Source organism: Scomber japonicus, chromosome 17 (genome assembly GCF_027409825.1).
Source record: "Scomber japonicus isolate fScoJap1 chromosome 17, fScoJap1.pri, whole genome shotgun sequence".
Taxonomy (NCBI): Eukaryota; Metazoa; Chordata; class Actinopteri; order Scombriformes; family Scombridae; genus Scomber; species Scomber japonicus.
In genome coordinates, this window is record NC_070594.1 from 12,889,138 (window position 1) to 12,916,677 (window position 27,540).

At 39.2% G+C, this 27,540-nt stretch overlaps 1 protein-coding gene across 2 annotated transcripts in view; it reads right to left on the reverse strand.

Moving 5' to 3' along the window:
* The window catches only part of LOC128376772 (kelch-like protein 29), a 211,363-nt gene that overhangs the window by 180,607 nt on the left and 3,216 nt on the right, over positions 1 to 27,540 (reverse strand). The window contains exon 2 of one of the 2 annotated variants that reach the window (XM_053336620.1): positions 14,133 to 14,201. The gene's annotated coding sequence lies outside the window, so the exon portion shown is untranslated. Of the gene's footprint in view, positions 1 to 14,127; positions 14,202 to 27,540 lie in introns of both variants that reach the window. The other variant, XM_053336621.1, reaches the window with a different exon arrangement.

Consider the following 27,540-nt stretch of genomic DNA (forward strand, 5'->3'; position numbering starts at 1 on the left):
CAGCACTGCCTTATATTCAGTTCTGTGGCTGACAGGAAGCCAGTGTAGCCACTTACGTATCAGGGTGATGTGGTCTGACCTTTTGGTCTCTGTAAGAACTCCAGCAGCTGCATTTTGAATAAGCTGAAGCTTTTTGATGGTCTTTTTGGGGAGCTCTGTCAAAAGACTATTGTAGGAGTCAAACCTGTTAGATATATAAGCGTGAATGAGCTTTTCCAGGCTATTGACATGGAGTCCCTGAGTTTGGCTGTATTTGTAAGATGATAAAAAGTGTTACTGCTTTTATGTGGCTTTTATTCAGAATAAGGTCAGACTGAACTCTAACGCCGGTCTAATTTAATTTTTCAATGTAAAAGATATAACGTATACCGATGAAGAAATACAAATACATAATTCACTGTATTAATATACTTTCATCATAAAAAGTGCAATGCCTGTATTTTATAACCACTGCAATATGTGATAATTTATTATAAAAAGGAACGAATGTATTACATATTGGATTCAAGCTGTGTATTACAAAATACAGCAGATTATTACAACATGGAGGTGTTATTACATAATGAAGTGAAGATTTATTATATTTTGTCTAGTTATTACATAATGTGGAGTTTTTACATAAGATGCCTTGTAATAACGCATTATGTGCAAACAAACGGAGGGCAATGAGGCTGAAATGGCAACCTGCAGGAAGGGTCTTACACTAATGCTTTCTCCAGCTGCTCCACCTTAGGCTTATTGTTCCATAGTGCCTATCAGGGAAGGACGGGAGGCCATCTGAACTGAGCCTATCTGAGGCCAGGGCAGTGCACATTGGCCCTCACATGCTCCATTAAACTGGGAGAAGGGGAAAGTATGAGGTCTTGACAGTTCCTGGCTCAGAGCCGCGCCGTTGACACAATTACTAGACCCTTGTCCCTCGTCCGTGCTTTGCTACCTTGTTTAAAATGGCTGCCTGTAGCCACGATTGTGGATGTAAACAACAGAAACACTGCAGCCAAGAGGACTGAGCTCTCAAACAGTCCAATGACAAGAATTCTTGCTTTTATTCTGGATCCTTTCATTATTAATTCATTTGTTTGTTGTGCTCAATTGTGACAGTATGAGGTTGAATTTCAGGTTGCTGGACAATCTTTAGGATCTGGCCCTATCTGTTCAAGATCCTAATACTACTGCCCTAGTATTAAAGCTTGTTTAATAACAAAATCATAAATTAACAAGGTTTAGTGCAATTATGGTATTTATTTGAAAAGGCAAAACAGGTATGTAGAAGTACAAGCTACCCTTGACAAATGGAAAAAACACCTTGAACCATGACAGACTTGCAAAAATCAAATTCAGAATATTGCCATTTTCCCTGAGGCAGAAAACAGCTGGTCTGGGCTTCATCCCCAACACTCACATAATATTCTTCCTCTCCCAAGAAACACCCACTGCAGTGCGCCTACTTTCTTTAGCCAGCGGACAGTTTGCCAAGTAAAGCTGGAAGGGAAATTAAGTTTCATCTCAGAAAATGTTTTGTTATGCAAACCTACTTGATAGTAAAAATAATTGAAGTATCGACTGAGTTCAGACAAAATACCATATTGCGTTGGCAACAAGAACTAGGATGCATTTAGCTTTCCAGACTTCATTAAGCTGCATTATGGGAGGAAAAAAAAAAAGATTAAATCTTCCGAAATTCACACCAAAGCAAATAATAAACCTCTTATTTACCAAAAGCTACAACCCCCTACGGGTAAACGTAATGATTGAAAACTGCCTCTTCCTTGGTCAAGTGATTTCTCTACATTTCACTTTGAAATAAGAACAGCAAAGCAATAGGGTTGATGCTGATTCTACATTTCTGACATATCCTGCCAATCCTTTGCTACCAAACAAAAATAAACAGGCAATTTATTTTCATTGCTTCTGCAGTAAATAAGTGGTTGTGAATTAAAGTTACTGACTGTGGCTTTAAATTTTCCAAACACAGTTTTACCATGCCTAAAAACAGCAGTAATAGTTAATTATTATGGTGCCAATTGCATTAAATACACAGTCATTTGTCACGCTAAGCAATGTTGTTAATCACTGGCTAGTATGCAACTGCCCAGTGATGAATTGTTCCCCTTCTACTAAAACAAACAGCAAATAGGTTATTTGCTGAAATTATAAATGTTAAGTTTCTCAGTTGCTAAAAACTTTGTAGTCTGACCTAAAGGTGCACAAAGATCCAGAAAATTGGAAGACAAAGATAAAGAAGATCCTGCATCACCTGAGGGAAATATAAAGTATAATTCTGGCAAGCCTATTTCCCAGGCCCAGAACAGATCAGGGTGCATAACTGATTACCTAGTGCCGGGGGAAAAGTTTCTGATTGGATTCATCTAAACCCAGGTCATCTCAGAACAAGATGCGATGTGACAACTCCAACGACTGTCATTTACACTCACTTACTTACTCATGTGACTCTTTACAGCCAGGAGCACTAATGAACCAAATGGTATCACTGGCTACGTTTACATGGATATATAATATTCTACTAATAAGCGGAATAATAGCCCAATCAGAACAAAAATGCTTATGAAACCACCTCAATCAGAAGAGACTGGACCAATCCAGGCCAATTGGAAATAATTTTCCATCAGGTTGAGAGGGGTAGTGTAAAGCTTTGATAATCTGTTCAGTAGGAAAATATTAACACCTAATAACCACTCAATAAACACTCAAACTGATTGTTTCTCTCTGGTTGGAATAAATATATTCTTTCTGCATATTTGCCCTATGTGAGGGTAACTATAGGTGACGTGACGGTAGAAAGACAAAGAGAGAGCACATGTGTGACAAACAGTATGAAGTTAGCAGTATATCTGTAAATAAAGCAGTGCAGTGTGTGTAGTTTAGGCTATTTGCCAAAGAATAAATGCTACAACTCCTCAAGTTGTTGTGGCTGAGGGTGGCTAGTAGGAACATTTTGACATACCGCCCTAATGTTTTCATCGCTTTTGCGCATGTCACACAGCTGTTCCGATTAAATGTGTCAGTGCATGTAAACACCAGAACGTATTAGATCACATCCCGTGTGAACAGCTGACCTGAAATCTTCAACCAGAAGGATTTCAATTAGAGTGAAAAAAAAGTGCACATGTAACCGCAGCTACTGACCTTGATATCAACTCCATAGAGGTTAAATACCTGGAACTCCACCACCAGTAAGTTAGAACTGAAGAAGCCTCTTGGATGAGAGGTGAAACATCCTCAAGTATCTACAAAGAAGTATTGCTGCCCTTGATTCAACCCTCTTTGGATAACTATGACCTGGATGACTTCGAACACTCACACACGAGACAAAAAGTATCTTTCTCGTATTTCTACTGTATGTTTTTATTCTAATTGAGATGAGCCTGCAGGGAGGAAAAGGGAAAAAAAGGCAGAGAGAGATCATGGAGAGGGACAGCCTTCAGTCAGCTCCAGCAGAGGGGCCTTGCTGACCTAGATCCAGGCTGAACGGGGATGATATTAGCAAAGCAATTAAGGGAGATGACAGCCATCAGGCAGGGTCAGACTGACAGGCATAGCAGTCTGTCTCCCTCCCTCTTGAGTGCGTTCTCTGTCTTTCTCTCTCCCTCCTGTAATGGCTATTGATTTTTCACAACCAAAACAAGAGGCCCTCTTAGCCCAGAAGTGGCTGAATTGGTAAAGAGATAAAATAAATAAATAAATAAATAAATGAATAAAGTTTTAAAAGAAGAGTGTGTAAGTGGAAGAAGAAAGTGTGGATGGCGTGGGTGCATTGTAAGGGGAAAGGACTGAGGCTCACAGGTTGGTGACCCTGTCAGCTCTTTGCTTGGATGTGCTGAAATCACTCCAGGCATGTCAAAAACTTAATTCCCCAGAGATGATAGGGAAGTTCAACTTTTACCTCAAAAGCTGTTACGTGTTCTTGCCATGGGGTTGAAAAAAAATGATAATATTTGGGGCAAAGTAAGGGAAACTTAACTTTTTTTCCTGGTGTGACGAGGATAGAGTGTGGACATTAAAGTTAAATCACTCTCCAAAAAAAGTAAATTAGGATGTTGTTGGATTATTCTCATGTATCTATACATATATATGTTGGTTCATTTCACCACTTCAATGTTCATATAGATATAGTACATAATATCACTGCACAGTACATACTTCAAGTCTACTTCTGAAGCTGCATGTTTGATTACACTTGATAGTTTAATACCCTCACATGTGAAAGAATAGCCTGCACCCTCTCTTGGAATTATTTCATTTGATTATTTTTACATCAAAAATTCTGCAGTAAACCAAACAGGATTAGAAATATAACTGGCTGAAAAACTGTATCACTCCAATGAGATGGTTGTGGTTCTCCAAACATTACAAGTGACTGTTATATAAAGCCTGACTGATATATCGGTCAGCCAATATTGGCCTATCACAGATATATCGGTATCAGCATGTATGTTGTCAGATGTGTCCATATATATGGAGATAGATGGAAAATACACAAAGGGTGAAATAAACAAAGGACTTGACTACTACTACTAATAATACTTATACTCAATTAAACTGTAGATCTTGACTGACTCTTATATGATCTTTTAGTATAACTAAAGACATTTTATATCTCAATATACTGGACTCTACTCCAGTAGAGTCTCTACTCTACTCTCTAAACATCTGGCACTGCCTATACCTGACCTATAGAGAAGGAGGGAAATCAGCCGTTAGAAGTTTTCTAGCAAAGTTTGTTTTCAGTACAGGTGTAAGGACCCCAACTATACAACTTAATGCTGGGACAAAAAAACAGAACACACATGAAGCAACAATCCCAGAGAAAACAAGATTAAGGGAAATCTCATAAAACCATATTACAGTATGGCTGCGTAAAAAAACCCACGAACCATACATCCAAATCAGATTTCGAGCAATTACAGGAGACAGAGCCACTTAAATCACTGGCCCACTCAGCTGTCACAGAACTGTGAATGTGTCGCTGCCATCCCAGCATGCTTTGCTCCAGGCGAGCGACTCAGTGGTGTTGTGTTCAACATGTCTGCTTTAATCTGATCTCAGTGGGTGGTTGTAAGTATGACAAAAGCGAAAAGAGGTAGACAAACAAAAGACCACATTCCACAAAATAACAGCTGAGTGGAACATAAGTGGCATGATGAGATAAAATGGCAGAGAAAAAAGGTTTGTGACAGACTCAAAAGTAGATTATTTTAAACACAAATATACAGTATGTTATCAACGGTCTCAAATCACCACATTAAATAAAATCTGTAGGTGTGGGCTCTGAAGTAACACCTGTGCGACAACTGCATAGAGAGGTGGTGTATTTTGATAGACTGTTCACCAAGATATTTGTTCTTCTTTCATCAGTGTTTCTTGTCACAGAAGGTCAGTATATACAGAAGAGGGCTTCTTTTTCAACTGCTCTCAAAAGCCAAGAACACTTACCCATCTGATACCTGAAGTACACTTCAGGCTTCACTAGGCTCTCACTGCATGCTGCACTGTTTTCCTGCTTAGATTCTCTAAGCTATAGTGTCAAGTTTTTTTTTTAATCAACGAATTTCTACTTCAATCTCAAAATCAATTTTACAAGCAGTGCTTTCATTTTTCAGTTTACAACTCGGAGAGAAAGAGTTGAGTTGTGTGAGCGGCTAGGCTGATGTGAATTTTGATTATTTGAGTAAGCAGCGGGGGTTAAAACTAAAAGATGATTTGTTTTTGCTTCAGCAATATGCAAGGATTTCAGAAGAAGGTTGGGGGGCAGAGTTGAGAAAGAAACACATATGGTGCAGGAATGCACATTTACAAGTCCAGGGTAACCTCTGTTGAGCCCCTATAGAAACCCTTTGACATCTGCAATACACGTGTCCCATCCATAAAACTGCACGAGGATCCTCTTAACAACCATACACGTGTACCAAATACACAACCTGGGGATCAAGGGATGCAATTACAGACTATATCATTAAGGCCAGATAGAATTTGAAGAACAAATCTTTATTTTCAAGAGGTATGAGTAAAAGCATAACAGCAAATGACCCCAGTAATTGCTTAACTACTTAAGGTCGGTATTAGTTCTCTCATCTCTGCTGAAAGACCTCAGCAATAACCATTCAGATAAATGGCAGCAGTCTCTCAAATCCCTGTTTCAGTGGAAAATGCATTTATAGTTTTTCTCTGCCTCAAGCAGCACCAGTGTACACACAAACCTTGGCACTTTAGTCATGCTTGTGAAAAGCAGTGGAAAATGCCATAAAACATCCGAGACGTCTCCTACATATGTAAGGATAGAGATATGTGCCATAATGAGTTGCTCTCTGCAGATGGCCATTAAGGCTTATGTCAATATTAGGAAGATATCCAAACAAAAATTTGGCTGATGATATTGGCAATTAATTCAGAGTAAATTTTCACGCAGACCTTTTGACCAGAGACGATAAGAAGGTACATCTGAATTCTTTGATAAGAGACCTGTTGGGAAATTAATTTCAGCAGAGAACATTTGGTCCTTACAGAGCTGCAATGTAATTAAGGTTAAAAAGGAGTTTTCATACCAGGCGTGGAAATTGCTTTCTTTCAAATGTACCTTTGTAAATCTGACAGGAGCTGGAGCTGGAGACCACGGCTATTCAAAATGTCAGAATGTCTTTAACTGATCCTGGACAGGAAGCCGCTGCACTGTGCACAAGCTTGGCCCACAAGTCAAAAGGAGAAGAAATCATATTTTTGTCCACCAAACAGCTTGAGTCAGCTAAAAAATGTAAATGCTCAGTCAAGTTCAGAGAGCAACAAAGAGGAAGAAACAGCAAAAAGTTACATTCTTTTATTTGAATCTCAGATATTTCGTAATATGCTGTGCAAGCTCCATTTTATATGTGCATCGTGTCAGCCTCATTGTAGAGGTTACAGTGAAATAAAATAATGTTATTGGAATAAGTACAAAAAAATAAAACTGAAAAACAAAAGTTGGCTGCCTTTTTTAAAGTAGCAACTGCAGGGTATGTGAAGGAAAAAACTAAGTAATATAATGCAATAAAATGTTCTGCAAAGATGAAATTACCTATAACTCTGTTCCTGAAGCACAAAATGTTTTACATCTATGCTCAAGTTTAGCTCAGTTTAAGACATTAAGTGAAACAATATACCTTCAGTGTTTCCCATAGATTGATTTCTTTGGGGTGGCGATGGCGACCTGGGGGAGCTTCTCTGTTTTTGTCGTAGTCAGATTCAACTAACCCCATTTTTACTATACTTTGGAACTAACCACCTTCACTTTTGCAGGAGAAGCTGAAGCATTTATTAACTGACACACTGAAGTCTGAAATATACATTTACTGCCAGACTGAAAACTTACTGCTAATCTTTTCTTCTGCTTTTCTCACATTCACTCGCTACGCATACACAAAATGTACTGACCTATTCCTTAAAAAAAAGGGTCTTTATCGAAATGCTACTGATTTCTTAAATTAAATTTTGACCTATATAGGAGAAACACTGACCTTATCTGCTATGATAACAGTCTTCCAATACCATGGCAACTAATGATACACTAAGCTTTGATGTATGGGTCATGCCAGGACACCTCTCCATAGCCAGAGCATGGTTACCCACTATAAAAATTAATATTGCATCAGTTGAGACACAGAAGACGCTCAAGTGTAGATATTCATAAATGGAACCCATTATGGTAATTTCCAGTTCTATATTTTTGTTCTGGGAACCCAATGTGGTCGCTTTGCATGATTCATAGTTCAAAAAACTCATGCAAAACGTATGCAGGCCCTCAGTTCAGTCTCTGTCTCTTAACAGGCAGTCTCAGCTCTTGTCTCTTTAAGCCCCCCCTCCTGATAAGCCCACACAGGGATTATTTCTACATAAATGAACCTCATTATTTGACACTTGGGCTACATTTAATATGAACATACAACATTGTCACATCATATGTCTGAAAATAAGGAAAAGCATAATAGGTCCCCTTTTAAATAAGACAGCTGATATGACAGACACACTATATGCTCCAAAATGGCAACGCCTGATGTTTAATATTGTCAGGCTGCAGTCACCAAAGAGGAAATGAAGGTTTGGTAACAGAGGGCTCAGGCAAACCATGGCTGACAGGATTTTGTGGATGAATAGATGGATGAACGGACAGCTGTTGATGCTCAACATTTTATAGCTTTCTCTTTGCATTACTGTGATAGACTTACATTCCTCTGCTGAAATGCCAATTTTAAAAAGGTCTAAAAAGGATATATTTTAATGGTCCTTTTAATAAACAAATACAAACCTGCAAAACATGTTTGTTGAACTGAATGATTTTTCATTACAGGTGTGCTTTTGTAAAGCCTGGTATTTCTTCAGCTCATGGTTTTATCAATAAAATGCAGCTGGCACTGTTAAAAACAGTGAAAGTGCCTGATGCTTTTTATTTCAGCTAGATTTATCACATGTTGTTCGCTATTAGCTCAATGACAGTGTAGAGAGAGAGAGAGAGAGAGAGAGAGAGAGAGAGAGAGAGAGAGAGAGAGAGAGAGAGAGAGAGAGAGAGAGAGAGAGAGAGAGAGAGAGAGAGAGAGAGAGAGAGAGAGAGAGAGAGAGAGAGAGAGAGAGAGAGAGAGAGAGAGAGAGAGAGAGAGAGAGAGAGAGAGAGAGGAGAGAGAGAGAGAGAGAGAGAGAGAGATGTTTTATTTCAGAGATGTTTTCTAGTTAATAAAAGCTAAAACAAACTGAACAGTAAAAAGGTTTGAAACAGTGAGTTGTTTTCAGTGGAAAGCCAGATGACACTTTCAAACCAGTTTTAAAAACAAATGCTTTTTTCATTCTGGAAAGCTTATAATGAAGCTGGGCTGGAAATTGGCTTTTTGTAGCCTATTCAATTTACAATGTGCTATTTGAAATACTGCACAAAAGAGCTTTATAAAACAGTTTTTTAAACATAAGAACAAGCACATGATGGTGACATCATAAAGGCTAAATGGCATTTCAGCTTCCTAACTTGCAAAGTAGAAAAATGTATCTTCTGGGCAAAATATAATCTGGCAGTTAAAGTTACATACACTTTAAAAAAAAAAAAAAAAAAAAAAGTGGAATATTGTCATTTTACTCATCCACTCCTTATTGAGGACACTAGAGATACAGTAGTTGTGTTTATGCTGTGCAGTCCCTAAGGGCACTAGACTGCACTGATAGCACTGCTGAAAGTGCCAGCATGCCCATTCACAGATATTAGCCTCAATGGCCTGGATAAGATACAATGTTAAAACCCCTGCTGTGTGTATGTGTGTGTGTTTGTGTGTGTCGGCCTCTTAGGATTCTATGCTCCTTTAACCATGGGCCGACCCCCTGCAGTGCCTTACGTCTTAATCACTCCATGGGCGTGCAGGAGACAATGCCTCACTGTTTATGTGACAAGAATATAAGCGGGTATGTGTGACAGCGCAAGCCGTGCTTGGTGTTTATGCATGTGTGTTTATGTTCTGCTTCTGTTATGGTCTGGTAACGCCATGTGAATGGGACCCCCAGTGCCCGGAAAAAAGAGGGAAGACATTTTTATGATTAAGGCAGTGGCAATGTGCCGCGAGGGCCGGAGGTCGTCTCATGAATGGCAGAGAGAAGGTGGATTGTGAAAAAGCTGACCTTTCTTCCCGCCTCCCTCTCCCCCCTTCTCAACGCTTTTTTCCCTTTGTCAGCAGGTAAAGACTCCATCTTGTCTTAATAATGGTGGTACGTGGAGGCTCACCTTCAAGCAAACTAAAAGGGAGGGTTTTTTAAACAAGGGTTCAAGATTACATAAAGCTACTTCTGCTATATTTATCTATGTTGAAAAATGTGGAAGTGAAGATGACACATGACAGAGCATGAGTGATGGCTTAAACTCAAGAAGAGAGAATTTTAATGCCTTCATTCAATCACAGCAGGCCCAGTCCATTAGGTAGAAGCACATAAGCATACACACACTGTAATTATGTATTCTTTTCTCCATTATGAAAACTGAATTCATAAAATGTAAATGCAATATACATTTAATGTACACTTAATGTTTGAATTTTTTTTTTTTTTTTTCGGTATCTGTTAGCACGATTTGCCTTTAAAACAGCAGCAGTTCTCCTGGGTACACCTGCACACAGTTTTTAACAGTACTTGGCATTTGAGTTGTTCCTGCATCTTAGAAAACTTGCCACAGTTCCTCTTCTGTGAATTTCAGTTGCCTCAGTTGCTTCTGTCACTTCATATAATCCCAGACTGACTCGATGTTGAGATCACGGTTGTGTGAAGGCCATACCATCTGTTGTAGGACTCTTTGGTCTTCTTGTTGCTGAAAATAGTTCTTTATGACTGTGGTTGCATGTTTGGGGTAATTGTTATGCTGCAAAATAAATGTGGGATCAATCAGATGCCTCCTTGATGCTATTGCATTATGGATAGGAATCTAAAACTAAACTAAGAACATGCAAATTGTAGTGTTCTGTTATATACATATATATTTAGTGACACCTTTTACCAGTACCTTCTAAACTAACAACCAGACGTGACAATCAACGAACTATTGACCTTGGAATTAGTCATTAAACACACTAAATTATTTAAACTTAAGGTCCAGTTAGTTTTTTTTTCCCGCTTCCAACTAGAGCTGTAACAATAAGTCAATTAATTGATTAACTATTAAATGAATTGCCAACTATATTGATAATCGATTAATCATTTTTGTCTTTTGACTTTTTTAAGCAAAAAAGGAAAAAATCTCATATTTTAGCTTCCCAAATGTTATTTTCTGGTTTCCTGACTCTTCTATGACACTAAACTAAATATCTTTGGGTTGTGGACTGTGGACTACACCTTTGATGATGCCATTTTGAGCTTTAGGCAAAAGACATTGACAATTTCTGACACTGTATTAACAGTTTAATTATTAATGGGAATAATTCTTAAATTGCAGCCCTACTTCCAACCACATCTCACAGTCTTCAACTCCATCTTTTGTGAAAGCTCTGCTAAGTGGACCTTGACTCGATTTTAACTATGACAAGATTGTCACAAAATATGCTGCAAATATTCATGGTTCCAAGCGAGTGAATACTAATGTTTTCGGGGAGCCCTTGACATTTCTTTGGGGCCCTCATCAGGCCAAATCATCATATCACAATATAATTCAAGTGAACAATGATAGATGATACTCGACCAGCCGTTGGTAGGTAATGAACCCCATCTTCCCATTTTGACCTGGCATATGGCATCCACTGATCCAGAGAGCACTCCCAAAAATGTGGCTGACATCATTAATGTGGATGAAAAATGACATTCTGCATAGTGCATAGAAAATTACTGCTTAGCCCAAAGTCTAAGTTAGGAAAAAGCTGAAAAACAACAGCTAAAACAAGGTGACCACTTGGTGCTGTTAGTATTCACTGACAGGAAGAAGTCGGGATGCACGCCTCACTATAATTTACTGCACTCCTCAACAGAAGAGATGTAGATTTCTTTGTCATTAGCTGCTGCAAAGGCCCCCTGCAGTCTTTTATTCGGAGCCACCCCCAACCTTCCTAAACAACTAGTTCAGCAGGTAGGCTGCCAGCTGATGGCACCTTTGTCTGAGCGGCTCTGCATGCTGCCACAGACCTGTTTTCCTCCTCGCAGAAGCTTGTCATCTATCATTACTCGAGGTAGCCTTGAGAATGATTCCGGCAGACAGTTCCAGCTTACTGTCTGGGGGCTCAACATAAACAGACACACACTGCTGGGCAAACAAGGATGATGATGACCATTACTTTCCAAGGTATGTGGTATAAAAACTTATTGTGTTGTGTTCCAGCTTCAATACCACACGCAGTCTTGGCAGACAGTGGGAGATTTTTGATCGTTTGGATTTATAATTCTGTACTCTAAAAAGATTTTACTCTCTGTTCTCATTCTCACACTCTGCTGTGATGATTTAGGGCACATTTACACCAAGAATGTCTGCAGTGGTTAAAACTAACCCTGGATCACTCACGCTTTGTAGTTAAAAATGAGAACAACAGCATTCATACTTGGCTCCGCAACAAATAAGCACACTAAGGCTGCCTGAAAATGCAAGTCTGCATCCTATTCCAAGCTAAATGTGGTGCAGTTTGTTTGGAGTAGGAACAGTCATACCAACTAATGGAAAAACCCAAAACCACTCCGGGCTTTATGGGTACAAGGAGATGAATGGTGACACCATATAGACAGCAGGTAACCACTGGACATAAGATATCCCCATAGACATTTTCGATTAGTGTGTAGATAGGTTGAAAGCAGAGTAAGGATAGTGGACCTTAAAAGTTTAAAAACTTTTCTTGTGAACAAACCAAAAAATACATGACACCGATTAATTATGATACAAAGCCACATTGTGGGCAGTACATTCACATAGGAAGTATAGATCATAACATCTTTACGCCATAGTGCCTACTTACAAACTTGGGGAATTGGTTGCTACATTAATATTGAGGTGTGGTTATTTGGTGAAAACTGACAATTTGAAGGCTAATGGTCTGAGTATGCACAGAAAAAAAACAAGCTCATACAAAGTGTTGTCTGACCACATCAGAAGGCCAAAGTGTAGCTGTTTGCGACAGCCACACACTTAAATAAGGGTGAAAAGCCTGTAGCCACTGAAAGCAGTGAAATCAGAATGATATAAATACACGGATAATGGCACACACTTCTCAGACAGCCTCTCCTGGAAGGCAATTATAGTGTTATGCTCATTTTTACACATGAAAAAGTGAGAAAAGTAGTGAGAGCTTGAGAGAACTTCAAACCTTGCTTACTTTCTCACCTCCACACATCTGGTCTATCACTGTGTGAAGTGCACATGAATGTCGAAAGATACATTCCTAACTCTGATTGTTTCAGATACTGATGCCTTAATGGCTAATGTAGAGAAAGCCTTTTTCCACAGAGGCCAAATATTTAGCTTGAGTAGTCTTCATCAACTTTAAGTTTCCAATTTACTACAAGCAGATGCGCTTTCGTCATTGTGCTGTTTAACATGAACACATGATGGACAACGGGCAACAGTCTGCAGCATGACACTAAATGGTTCAGGACACAACATGATCAACAGGTGAGGCTTTAAAAATGCAGCACTACGATTAATTTGGCTCAACACTGTGTGGACCACCACAGCTTTGGATCAGATAAGCAGCCTTCCAGAGCGCACATACCAAATAACACAACATTATTTTACACCTGAAGACCCCCAGTGAGGGTTGAACCCCAGCAAAAAGTGCACATAATGAGTCCTGCTCATCAGTAATGCACTGACCCAGGACGGGCACGCACACTAACTCGCACACACAGTCTCAGACACACACACACACACACACACACACACACACACACACACACACACACACACACACACACACACACACACAGCGACAGACACAAAAGCCCAACCCCCCATGTGCCTGTGGCGCCCGCGCCTGGTCACCTCGCTCAGGGATCAAAGGCAGTATGTCGTTCTAATCAGTCCTCGCAGTGGGCAACCCCATTAATTCAATTCTATTTCATCAGCGGTGAGCAGACCACCAGAGGGGTTTGTACATTCCTGGGGTCCTGCAGTCCAGGAGTAATCCTATCTCTTAATGACCTGAGATCAGACTCTAACCCCGTAATTGCTGACAGAATTGCAAGATCTTTGCAGGAGAAGAAACAAAGACAGACATAGCTCATTTTCTGGACACTGCGGGGAAGTCAAGCAGAATTAATGACGCCATATATCAAATAATTCCAGACGATCGACCCCCCACTAAACCAGGCCACCACCGCAGAACATTTACACACGCAGCAAGCTCTATCAAAAGATCAAGTAGTGCCCATTATGGTTGGAGAATTGGAATTTATCAGCTTACACTAGAGTTCAATTTATTGTTAGTTTCGTCATTTATTTTTAATTTTAACAACAATAATGTTAGTTAAATTACTAAAAAGACATCTGACCTAAATGTTTTCCAAGGGAAAACAGGATACAATGAAATGATGAGGTAGAATATGATTGATTTATATTTTATTATGCTATCACGCTGTGTGGCTTGTCTGTGGCATAATAAAATGTTTATTGGGACATAAGATAATGAGCTTTTCATATCTTACCGTACCTTTGGTCTCTGGTGGATGGGGATGCTCATCACAGACAAATTAGATCTTTTGAGTATTGCCGTCTACACCTGCAGAAACAATAACAATAGGTGAATATGGTGAGGCTTTAAAACTGAAAATGAAATGAAAATGTCTATAAATCCGGCCCTAATACTCTGGTGTTCGCCATCTGTTAATGATAAAAATCAGGCATCCCTTCACTCAAAGAATGAAAAAAAAAAACCCATTCAAGTGAGAAACAATCTGCATCAAGAGATTTATTAGTGTAATCTTTGGTCTGGAGAACAGATAAATGACTCCACAGAGACATACGCTACTGTGCAAACCCCATCAATAACTCTCCAACTGTCCTGAGATAATATTAGAGGTCAACGCCAGATAATTTGGCAGCGGAAAAGGTCAAATTGAAAGCATATGGCTAGAGTTGGGAAAGCTCTCACAGACTGGTAACAAATGAATGCCTCAGTGACAAAAAAAAAAAAAAAACAAAAAAAAACTACAATATATGCAAAACCGAACGCTCTGCTCTTTTTAAGATGACGACAAAGCAGATGGTTCGCATGGGAGATGACTTCAAAGGCCTTCATTGTCGGACGTAACAACAGCCCTGGTGTTCATAAACAGCAATCATCTGACTCCTCCACGGTGGCAGCCTTTGGAGGTCACCACATGTCATTCTGAGTTTGTGTGTGTGTGTGTGTGTGTGTGTGTGCGTGAGTGTGTGTGTTGCTATTTGGGATCAGCGTGCAAGGGCAATTTTTTCTTGAGAACATATTAAAACTTTGGAAGACACGATTGATCGCTATGAATTGATCACAGTAAATCATGGCAAACAAAGGAATGAATCTTCAAAGGACCAAATAGCATCTGATTCATTTTGATGCTTTCGGAACATTTTACTAGCTCAAATGAAGATCACACTTGCCCTGCAGCTGATCTTAAAATCAGTATAAATATCAGGTTTTGGTAGGATCCCCTTTCATATCAAAGAGCAAGGCGGCTTCTTTCTAAATTTAACAATCATACAGGCAAAAATCCATCATGGATCAGGAACAGATACAACCTTCTGCCCCCAGAGCAACCTTGATGAACCAGAATGAAGCACAGCTGTGTTGAATTTAATTTCTTAGCTAGAAAACCCCTTACTCTGTTCTCACTGGGATTACTGGTTTCTTTTTGCACCTACACATAAACCCACAACTGGAAATTCTCAGCCACATTCATGCATGCTCTTCAGGGGTTCCAAAAAGCCATTCTGGGAAATGTAGGCAATTTCTTACTGAATGAGAAGTAAATGATGTAATGTAATAGGCTTTTGTGCCTTGTAGGTACCTGTAGTTCAGGATGTATGAAATACAGAAGTCTAGAAACATGGCATTATTGTTGTTCCAGGCTGTATCAGCATGTGGCTGTATGTTGCACGAGTAACCAGTAAAGTTATCTTGACAATGGAACTCCGTTGTCGACCCTCATCAGTATGCATGGTGTCAGAAGTTAAGGCGGAAGAAGAAGTGTGGTGCAGTTTCAACCTCCACCGAGTCTGAGTCTGCAGGGCAATCTTGCTGAAAATTGGGAGAAACTGGATTCAGCACTTCAAGCTCTACTGTACTGCTAGCAGAACCGCAGAGAAGTCCAAGAATGTACGGTGTGCAACGTTCCTTCACATCGCAGAAGAAGAGGCAATCAAAGTATGTGTAATACTTTTCAACTTTGAGGACGATGGGAGAGACAAAATAAATGTGCTGAAGAGGAAGTTTCAGGACTATTATGAGCCCAGAAAAAAAATTACCTATACACAGCACATTCAAATCCATTGATTAATATGTCATGGATTAAAAAAATAAAGCCAAAGGCTGAATTTGGACAGTTGCCAACTCCATGGTACATGATACTAGTATGTGGCTGTGACATAATTATGTGGCATGACTAACGACCAAGTGAGAGGCAGACTTTAAAGAGCAGCACATCTGATGCTAGAAAAAGTGATTGATATCTGCTGTGCAAGTGAGATTACATCCAGGCAAGTCAAAGCAGTGACAGAGGAAGTAGAAGTGAACAGAATAAGAACAGTCAGGCCAAAAAACAACAAAGTTAAAGCCAGCACAGGAAATCATGAAGAAGACGAGTCAAGTTCCAGTAGATGTGGCTTTAAACACGGAACAAAAAAATGTCCTGCAATTGGCCAAACATGTAAATCATGTCACAAGAAAAAAATCATTTTGCCAAGCTGTGTAGATCACAGGGTCAACAGCACCAACATGGAAAAAAAAGTGCAAGCAATTGAGCAAAGTGAGAGTGAAAATGATATTTTCATCGGCCCCTTCAAAGCAGAGCATGAAAAACACATCAGGGTGATGGAGTCTGCAGAGACAGAATCTGAGGAAGAAAAATAGACTGAAGGCTTGAGAATAAATAAGAAAGGTGTGACTTTTAAACTGGACGGGCGCAGGCTGCAATGCAATGGCAGTTAAAACATTTAATGAACTCAATGTGAGAGGCAGGCGCAGGGTGAGTAAAAGCAAACTTATTGCTTTCTTTGAGTACAAGGGCCAAAGAACATTGAGTCTGAAATCACACCAAAGATGTTCCAACTACACTACTACTAGAGCGCATTATGTTGGAAAGAAGAATGACATTGTTACAGACTATGATGATCTCTGTAATGGACTACGTTGCTTACCTGATCAGCACCACACACAGACCACACTGTCGTGCCTAATCCAGGAGCACTCAGGGCAGAGTAGTTGCAGAACTACTGCACATTGAAAACATGGGAGTAATAGCAAGGCAGACTGAGCCAACAGAGTGGGTTAACAGTATGATAACTGTGGTCACACCCAGGAAAATCTGTATCTAAATGGATCCAAAAGAACCAAATTATCAAACAGGAGCAGTACCCGTTGCCAAGTAGTTTCCCATATTCCAAATGCAAAGTTCTGTGTCAGACACTACTTCTGGCAGATAAAACGTGATGATGAAAGCACAAAGCTGTGGACCTTTAACACCCCTGTGGGAATATACAGATTCCTACGTTGCTGTTTAGGGTTTTATTGGTGTCAGAGGTGTTTCAGAGGTCTGTCGTGCAGATGATTGAAGGTCTTCATAGTGTTGTAAACATCACTAATGACTTGCTTGTGTCGGGAGACTGCATGGAAGAGCATGACCACAGGCTGAAGAAGTTATTGGAGAAAGCAAGGGAGTACAAACGGAAACTTAAGGGGCGTTATTATTAATAGCTCACTTTTTCAGTGCTTGTGTGTATGTATGTGGGTCTCTGATGTGCCTACTAGCACACAAACTGTGAATAGGACCTCCCAGTCAGTTTGGTGTGGGCTGGTTTACTCTGTACTCTTGTGATTCAACAAGCCATGCAGATTTGATGCCCCTTCTCATGTTACATGGGGAGAAGGGTGACAAATTTGTGTCTATCATGGGGTTGGACTCGGGGACAGAGCTACTACTTGCCAACAGAGGGCTGGTCGTTCTGAACAGGGCTGTTTAAATAGGATGAGAAGGCTGCTGTGGTGCTTGATCCTTGTGGTATTTTGACCAAAGCATGTCAGACACATTTCATTAAGACCCCAAGAAACTGTGTTAGTTGTGGAAAAGGGGTATAATACGGTCCCTTTAACAAAAACAAGTACTTTATCAGAACAAAAGAAATCAATTACATTGGACACACACTCAGCGCCAGTGGACTGAGTCTGGATGTAGGAAAAAGTGAGAGTAGGGACACACCTTCCACCACTGCCACAGAACAAACAGGAACTGCTGAGGTTCATGTGGGATCCAGTATCTCGCTAATTCATACCTTGTCAGACATCAGTACTCTATTAAGGAAGGTGCTTGAAGGTGATACAGAGTTTCACTGGAGGGAAACAAAAGAGGAGATTTAAAGACCTGATACAGGTGGCCACCATTTCTCCAACTCCAAAGTTTTATGATGTCAACAACCCAATCATGCTGTCAGTAGATGCTAGCTCAGAAGGCACTCGTACTGCAGGATGCAGTCGTACTGCAGGATGAACAGCCTGTAGCTTACGGGTCAGGGGCACTCACTGACTCTCAGCACAGGTACGAATAAATTGGAAAAGAGCTTGTCATTGGCTATAGATGTGAGAAACTCCATCAGTATGTTTATGGAAAAGATATTCATGTTGAGAGGGACCACAAGCTGCTTTAGAGCATCTTTAAAAAGCTCTAACTAAGCTCCTACAAGTCTACAGAGGATGCTGCTTAGGCTGCAAAGATACAGCCTGAAAGTCACCTATCAGCCAGGCAAAGAACTTCATATTGCAGGCACGTTAAGTCGAGCATTCCTCAAAGAGCAGAAAGAAGATCTGCTGGAGAAAGAATTAGATGTGAACATGATTACACCCCAGCTACTCATTTCAGAGGAAAAACTGCACAAGTTCAGAAAAGCAATACCAGAGGACCCTGAAATGCAGCTACTGAAAGACATTACATTAAGGGGATGGCTGAATGAAAGCAGTGCAGTACCAAAAGAATTTCAGCCCAATTGGACATTTAGGGATGGAATCACCCACACATCTGGGCTGATGTTCAAAGCAGCAAAGCTCATTATTCCACATCAGCTGAGACAAGAAATGCTCAACAAAATCCAGGAGTCACACATAGGAATTGTTAAATGCAGAGAAAGAGCCAGAGACATTCTGTAGTGACCACACGTCTTCACACATTGAGGATATGGTATTTCAGTGTGCCATTTGTAATAAGAACAGGAAAAGCAATCCAAGAGCGCCGTTATTCTTACACCCGATACCAGACAGACTGTGGGAGAAAGTAAAGACTGATCTCTTTCACTAAAGAGGATCTAGCTTCTGCTATGTGTGGACTATTTCTCAAAGTTCACAGAAATCACCATCAGTAGCAGTTGGAAAAAACAAAGATCAATGTTTGCAAGGCATGGCATTCCTGATGTTGTCATCTTGGATAATGGTCCTCAGTATGACAGTGCTGAGTTCAAAGACTTTGAAGATAGCTGGGAATTCAGGCCCAGTCAAACTGTCAAGCAGAAAAAAAGAGTACAGACTAATAAAAATCTGCTGAAAAAATAAGAGTGTAATAATGGCAACCCCAACATTTCACAGACAGAGTATGGCAACACACCACTGGAAATTGAAAGATTATCTCCAGCACAGGTAGGATGGTGGCTGAAAGGTAACTAGGGCTGGATGGATATTATATCAATATTATGATATGGTAAAATCCTGATATTTGATTTTGTCCATAACACCCAACCTTACTGCCAACCTCAACCTCCCTGCATGTTCAAGAGGGATCTGTCCAGGTACGCAGTTGAGAGAAAAGCAGGAGAAGCAAAAACTCTACTACTTCGACAGGCAAACAAGGAGACTGTCTGACCTGCAAGTGGGAGAAATTGTCAAGGTGCAAAGAGGAGGGAAAGACATGGCAGCCAACTGCGGTCCTGCACAAAGACGAACAACCACTAACTTTTGTGGTCTGCACACCAGATGGGAGACTGTGAAGGAGAAACTGAAAGTATCTGCGGAAAACAGATGAGAAACCCTTCTACAAATAAACAGAAGGATATCTACCTGAACAAAGACTCAGGGATGAGACTGTGACACAAGAAAGAAAAACTTGCCACACACACACACACACACACACACACACACTGAACAAACTGACACATTCTCATATCAAATGAGTCTCATATGACTACTTGTCAGATACAGAGAGTAAGTTGAGAATATCCATATACCATTGAAAGTGTCTTGCTTTTCTGTTTAAGATATCATGGTTCAAGAGGTTTTGAGTTGCGAGGTCATCTAAGTGAAGGCTATATGCAATTAGCAGTTTGCAAAATGTACAGTGTGTGAATGGCAATTCTCAGGTTTTGAAATAAGACATGTTTGCAGCAGTCAAGCTTAAGAAAATAAACAGGCCCTCATGTATGTAAAAAACAAAAGAAAAAAACATGCTTTTCTGCCTTGTAGGTAGAAAAACATGTAGTTTTCTTCACAATTGAACTTGATTGTCAAGCCTTATCAATATAACAAATGAGGACGCTTAAGGGGAATTCTGACGAACATAAAAGTTAATTATACCCACTTGATCAGAATAAAAAGTACTTCTGGAACAAATCAGCTGTTACAATTTGACTTAATGGAGAACACGAGAAATCAAAAGAGTCTTATTTCCTTTTAAACTCTCATGTATCACCGCAGGATCCTTTGAGCAAGTCGCCAGCAGGCTCGGATTATTTTGGTCAGTTAATAAATCATATCATTTATGTTTGCACAGGTTTAAATTGTGCAGGTACATTCCTCCTCTTTTTTTTTTAACCTGAAGGGATTCTGTCAAATATCATTAGAAAAAAAGGCAAAAAGTTGAACAATCTGCTTTTCTTTAAACTAATATACTGATTATACAGACAGTTCTCAGGATGGGCTGCAGAGTAGAACCATATGTCTGAGAGGCAAAGCAGGCAGGGAAACCTTTTCAATGTGTTAAAAGTGAAATGTTATTGAACGCTCATTCATCATGTTTTGCTGACTCTACTTCCAAGTCACATACATCACGTCGAACTTAATAGTCTGTAGAACATGGTTTTGACTGGGTTTTTCCTTTTAAGATGAAAAATGGTAGATGAAGGCATGTTTCTATATTCCTTTTAAAAAAAGAAAAGAACGTCTGATTTCCATTGTGATGATTGTGCAAGAATGGAAACAGCTACCTTGCCAAATCTTTCTCGAGGGGATGATAAAAGACAGTAGCTCGCTGGTATAAAACCAGTTCTTTCCACCATCAGTTTATGGAGCTCAAACGTGTCTGCTATTGCACAGAGGGTCTAAAAAAAGTTCTGACATATGGCTGATTGTGTAATGGTGCCAAAATAATGCTATGCGAAATCTCAAGTTAGACAGTATCCAACAGTGCAAATATTTAAATAAACTGTAATGAGCATTACACGTGAATACATAATGTTCTGCTGCCACCTTTCTTTTATCCCATTAGAACATGAGGTTGTAACTACAAAAACACTGATAATATTTCACATATTTCACAATATAAATACACAAAGCATTTATAATGTAACGGAAATTTCTACATTTTGTATCATATTATACTGAGCGCTGTGGTAACTAAACCTGACAATTCCTTATTGTATATTTACTAGAGAAAGAGTTGAAACCCCGGAGGAAAAATGTTTACTTCGCCATGAAATTAGAGATGTTTTCCATTAACGCCACACAAAGCAAGATCATTAACTACCTCATTGACTTCTCCCTATGGATTTATATTTTGTCTCCTCTTGCTATAATTAACTAGTAGAATATCCGTAAGTACAAAACAGTTTGTGCCCAAAAAGTCACTGCAGACTGATATTTAAAAGCAAAACTGCCACAGTAACATTAATTAATAATTAAACACTTCATAATAAATGATAGAAAACCCTGAAATTGAAAATCTCAGTCTTCTTTCACGATCTGGATTAATGTGAAATTATTTTGGGGATTTATTGCAGCGTTAACATATTGTTTAAGAAATTATTTAGATTTATTTTGTCAACCTCTCCTATTCATAGGATGCACAGAAAAAGAAAAGTTGTAGCATGCCAATTATTGTAAACTTGTCAAAATGAACCCTGGCAATAAATCACCTATGTAATTATCAATTGATTGAAGCTGCTATCTAACTGTGAAAAACACTTGGAAGCATAATACATCAGTTTTAATGGCATTTCTTAATCAGAATGCTCAGCAATCAGCAGAGACCAATTACGGCCTGAGAGATAGAAACCCGCCATTAATAATCAAACTTGGCTGCCATCGCACTGGCTCTGTTCTCAAAAGGCTGCTAGAGCCATTGTTAAGAGGGCTATTCATTCAGGGTGCAGGTATTGTCTAAAAATTCAAGATTTGTAATGAGACTGGGAAAATAAATCAAGGGACTACTCTCAAAACTGCACTGAAACTTAGGGGAGCTTTATGTTCGCCAAATGTTTTAAATGACCACTGAATACAGAGTAACTACAGTTTAAAGATTTCTCTCATAAACTCAGAAGGCTCCTTTTCCAAGTGTTAATGAATTCAAGTCCACAGAGGGGGAATGGATATGCCCATCTTGCAAATGCTGCAAAATAGAAAGTCTACTCAGGAAAGCTATAACATTACAAAATAGCCCACAAGCACCAAGCAATGACAAAAGATATCTTCACAATGCCACCTTCAGCCACCGGTGTCTTAACATTATGGTTCCTTTTTATTGCAACCAAAATGTCTGTGTGTCTTTGAATCCAAAAAAAAAAAAAAACAGTCAAACTCCAATACATAAAATAAAATGAGTTACACAGAGACCAAACAGAAACATTGCCCTTCATGTCTTTCCAAGCCAGGAGTTTACTTCTCTCTGATATTCACTGTTCATTTCCCTGGCTGTAGATATAAACTGCAATCACTTGACTTTCAAGTCCACTCCAATGAACTGTTAAGATGTAAAGCGAGGTTAAGTAACCAGGATTTCATTTGAGCAGAGGCAGCAGTACAAGCAGTGTCCCTTTCTTTCTTTCTTTCTTTCTTTTACCTGTATACACTGACAGCAGTAGTCCTATTTTTACATTTACATGACCCACTGAGACCTTGTTTAAGCGAATGTGGCAACATGCAATTTTCATCATTCACCGAGTATCAATAACAACTACTGACCCCCATGACAGACAGCAAGAGAGTATTTTAGCAAACGGTCGGCAGCTAAAAACAGCTCGTTTTCATTTGATATTTGTCGCCACATGTCGTGCAGTAATTACTATATACAATTAATGACCCTGGTCATTGTGCTGCAGGTATTTATACAGGGGAAATCTACTGCCAGCATGAATTAATCAAAGCTGGAGTACATGCATCATAGAATTAGGTAGCTGGGATGGGGCCAATATTTTATAAGCTGCTCTGGTCCTTGGAAGAATGCATCCATGCTAAGGCAAACAGGTTGTAAATAGGATGTTATTACTGATGCACCTCACGCCTCCTGTGAACATATGATTTATGTATCCTCTTAACTCAAAAGCCACCTTTCGACTTGCACTGTTGGAGTATGCAAATCAGACATGGCTGTAAGTCGCTGTTATGTATACTTCCATTAACTGTGAACTATTTACATATTCATTCCTCTTTCATTCCTCCTGGAGATTAATAATTTAGAGTTTTACAGTTTCCTTGAAATGAAATACACGGCTGAGGAGGATAGGGAAACAGTGATATCACTAAATAGAGGCAAACAAAAGCCAGATAGTTGCAGTTATTCTTTATAAATGTATAATGGTCATATAATGATTTCAGAGGAAATCCTGCTTGATATCACATATTTTCAAAAGATTTAATATGTTTTGTTTTCTTTAGAATACCAAGACAAATGAAAAAAGTGAAGGAAGGAACACTCCACAGCACCATTACTGCAGCATGTAAACTATATACAGCTGTTATGTAGTGGCACCATTCAAATGACAGTAGCAAACCTCAAATTGTTGTATTATAATTTTTCATGGTTCTGAAAAGAAAGGCGGGGGAAGGAATGAGTTCAAGTGACTTCAGTGACCGGTGAAATTTGTTTTCCTCTTGAAGTAATTTGAAGTCTGCTTTGCCTCAAGCAGACAGAGATGGTTTGAGCCTGACATTCCAACTAAAAACCTGTTCCAGCAGGCCTTTCTTTAAGCTTCACTTCTTCTCGAGACAGATTCAATTATTCAATTTCAAATAAATTATTACATAATACATCCATGTCCTTCTGGAGGACCGGTGTACTCTAAAATAATGTCTAGTACATACTGCATTTTTAACAGCATAGACATACCTTATATTATATTATAGATGATGTTTATTTCAAAGTACAGATAAGATAAAATACACCTTATTAAAATGACCAAGGTTCATAAAAGAGACGCCAGGGGAGCTGTGGCTGTCAAATAGCCGCAGAGCAGAAATACTCCAGTAGCCAGGCTTAATGGGAGTCTGCATAAACAACAAAACATGTCAGTAGTTGTGGCAGCAGCGATACGCTACAAGATGGGAAACATTTTCCATGTCCACCTCCTTCCCATCTCTTGCCTGTCTGTGGAGCAAACCTGCAGTGTCAACATATGGGGCTAACAGGCTTAACCTGCCCCCCATGGAGCCACTCACGACACAGCAGCCTCACAGACTGCAGGGGCCCTGAGATGAAGCCTCACAGGCCCAAGTCCAAACCAAATCCTCACCCCCTGTCCTCAAACATGTCAAGTGAATTTAAGCTGTTCGTGTGGGTATTAAAATTATGGTAATGGCTTCAATTTTTCTCAGATAGGCCAACTGGATTTTTTTTTTTTTTTTGGGTGCAGAAAACCAAATATTTCCAAACACTGCATGGGATGACACTGGGTTAAAGCTATGGGTAAATCTGGAATTGGGTCCTTATTGGGTAAGTATGGCCCTTGGCCCTGGCTGTTAAAGCCAGCATGCTTCCTCAAGGCCTAATGAGTCCCAGCATTTTGTTGGGCAGCACAGCTTGGCTTTGCTTCCTGCAAAGCATAGCTCATAGACTACACAGAAAATATTATGGCCAAAATAACACTTGACATGTGTTATTTCACAAAACTCAGATATGGCATGGATGGAAGACTATGCACTTTATCAAGGCTGATATCCATGGCCATTTCTGCTTTTATTTATAGGGAATAAGCATTTTCTTCAGGTAAAAGTTACAAAACCAGCTAAAACTCTTGACAACTCCATTATTTACTAATATATTTAAATATGATTTATGTTACTTATTTTATATTAAGACACTTCTAATATATGTACACAAATTGCATCTATTTTATAAAGTAATTTTTTTTTTGAAGTAATATTTTACAATCCAACATCAATAGCTACATATAATTTAACAACATTGAAATGTTTAACATTTTGAATTAAAAAACTAATTTCGAATGGGAGAAACTAACATTGGAAAGCCAGCTTCCAACACAGATCTCCATAGATGGAGGAGGATCACGGCTTAGTGCATTCTGAGACCATTTGGGTCTCTGAACAGTAAAAATGCAGTCTTTTTAGAAATGTGATACCAGCATCACCATCAGCAACTATGTTCAAGAGGGCAGCTGAAGAGGCTGCCTTGCACAGTTCACTGATCTCTAAAGAGCTTGAGAAGTGCTGCATTTGCTCGTGGCCTTTTGCCCTGTGTACATTAGCGAGTATATTATGTTTTGTAATAGCCCGCAATGCTGAATACTGCACAGCATATTCAACCAAAGACATCACTGCTGCTGAAACCCAATAAGTGAAGCATAAAGGCTACAGTGGGAATAAAAAAATGAGTCACTGCTACACTGTTACAATATACCATTCAATATAGAAAAAAACGTGGACAAATGCATCTGTACTGTCCTTGCACAAAAAGTAACACATCTTTCACTATTGAAGGGTAACACCTGCTTTTCTCTCACTTATAGTTGCACTGCTGAGAAAACACCAGCATCTATAGAATTTTGTCCAGCCATGTTTATCAGTAGCTTGTTGTTAAACTAACTGGCTACAGAAATTACATTTGAAATTAATATTAATAGAAACTGCAAACTGCACAGTTACAAATAATTTGCAAGTGTTAATTTGAAAACATGTGATGGCAAACAAAAAAAACGATTGCCTCAATCTGCTTCGTCTTTGAAGGAAATTACATCTCATCCTCCTCCTTTCAAAACTCCATCATCTTGATATCACAGCTGCACACGGACAACCAATTCAAGCAACTATCAAAGCCATTACCTTTGATACGCTAATAAGCACGGCCACACATCCTGAAACCCACCATGATTAATGAGAGACTGCATCTTCTAAAATGACTGAGTTAAACAGAGCTTGCCTCACTGCCTCTTCAGAGCAATTAACGGACGGCAGGCCGCGGGTGAAGCGTGGATGCGGCTGTTGTTGTCTCCAACAGGTACAGATTATCTAAGTTTGCTCCTGCTGTCATTTAACTGCTGCTCTCGCCACTTCAGCATGACGACTTGATAAGGAAAAAAGGAAAAGGAAAAAGAAAAAAGATGCTGCCACCTTGATAAGCATGCTGCACTCAGCTACCTGTGTGCACCACTGATGTGGATGAAGCAATTTAACTATGATGGACTGTATTTCTTGATGCAAGGCTTACAGAGGGAATTCAAATGACAGTTTAAAATGTAACAAAAACAAGCACGAGTAAAGAGCATGGTGTATTGGTTATACTGGAATGCATCACTTGGCAGTTGAAGCCATATAATATGCCACAAGAATTCGGTCACCATTAGCCTTATAAATAATTTTAACTGTGTGGTCAGAAATCACACTTCAAAACAGAAGAAGTCTCTCTTGCTAATCATAGGTAATTTGTGATAGGTCAGCCCATATTATCAGCCAATATTTACTTATCACAGATATATCTGTATCTGCATATATGTTGTCTGATATGCATTGATTTTTTAAATTATACAAGCAGCATTTTAAGTTTATATCCTTTCCATTAAATCAAGTTTCATATATGTACATGTTTCAGTGCACTGATGTCAATTTGTACAATAGTTTGTTTTTAAACTATAAAATATAATGCTTCCATGTCACAAGTGTTTGATAACTACATCTGGGGGATAATTGCAAAAAATAAGTGTGTTTATGTATGTATAAGATTATTGGCTGAAATATTGATATCACAGTTTTTTACTCGCTAACATCAGTATCAGCCCCAAAAATCCAGTATTAGTTTGGCTCTATAATTAAACAAAAATATCAAATAAGCTGCATATGCTCCACTTCCTCCTTTGCCTTTGGTTTTAGTAGTAGTTTTTAATGTTAAGTGGTGGATATTCGCTTCATATTAATGCAACACCATATACTCCAGGGTCAAGTTATTTAAAAGTATTTTTAAATTATTCAAAAAAAAAAAAAAAAAAAAAAAAAAATATATATATATATATATATATATATATATATATATATATATATATATATACACACAAGCTGTGAGTGTAACCTGAATTATTAATGGTCAGGAAAGCAACTTGATCATTTTAAAGGTTCTATATGTAGGAATCGCAAATTCTTTCTCATTAGTGACACTAGTGGCTGTTAAGTGAGTTGCAGTCAAAATCCTGTTTTTCGGGGCGTGTAAGTGATGCCTTTCCGCTCACTTACACTTCTCTTAATAACATAAAAGATCTCTATCGTTGTGTTTGGCACTGTGTTACAGCAAAACATTTCTCACTTCCCAGTCAGCCCGCCCCCCATCCCCTGTATGTGCACTCACTCACACACTAAGCTGCGGCCGTGGAGCAACGCGCTGCAGTTTTGTTGTGAAGTGTGTGCTTATAATCACCTTTGGACTACCAACAGAAAAAAAACAAAGAGGGGTAAG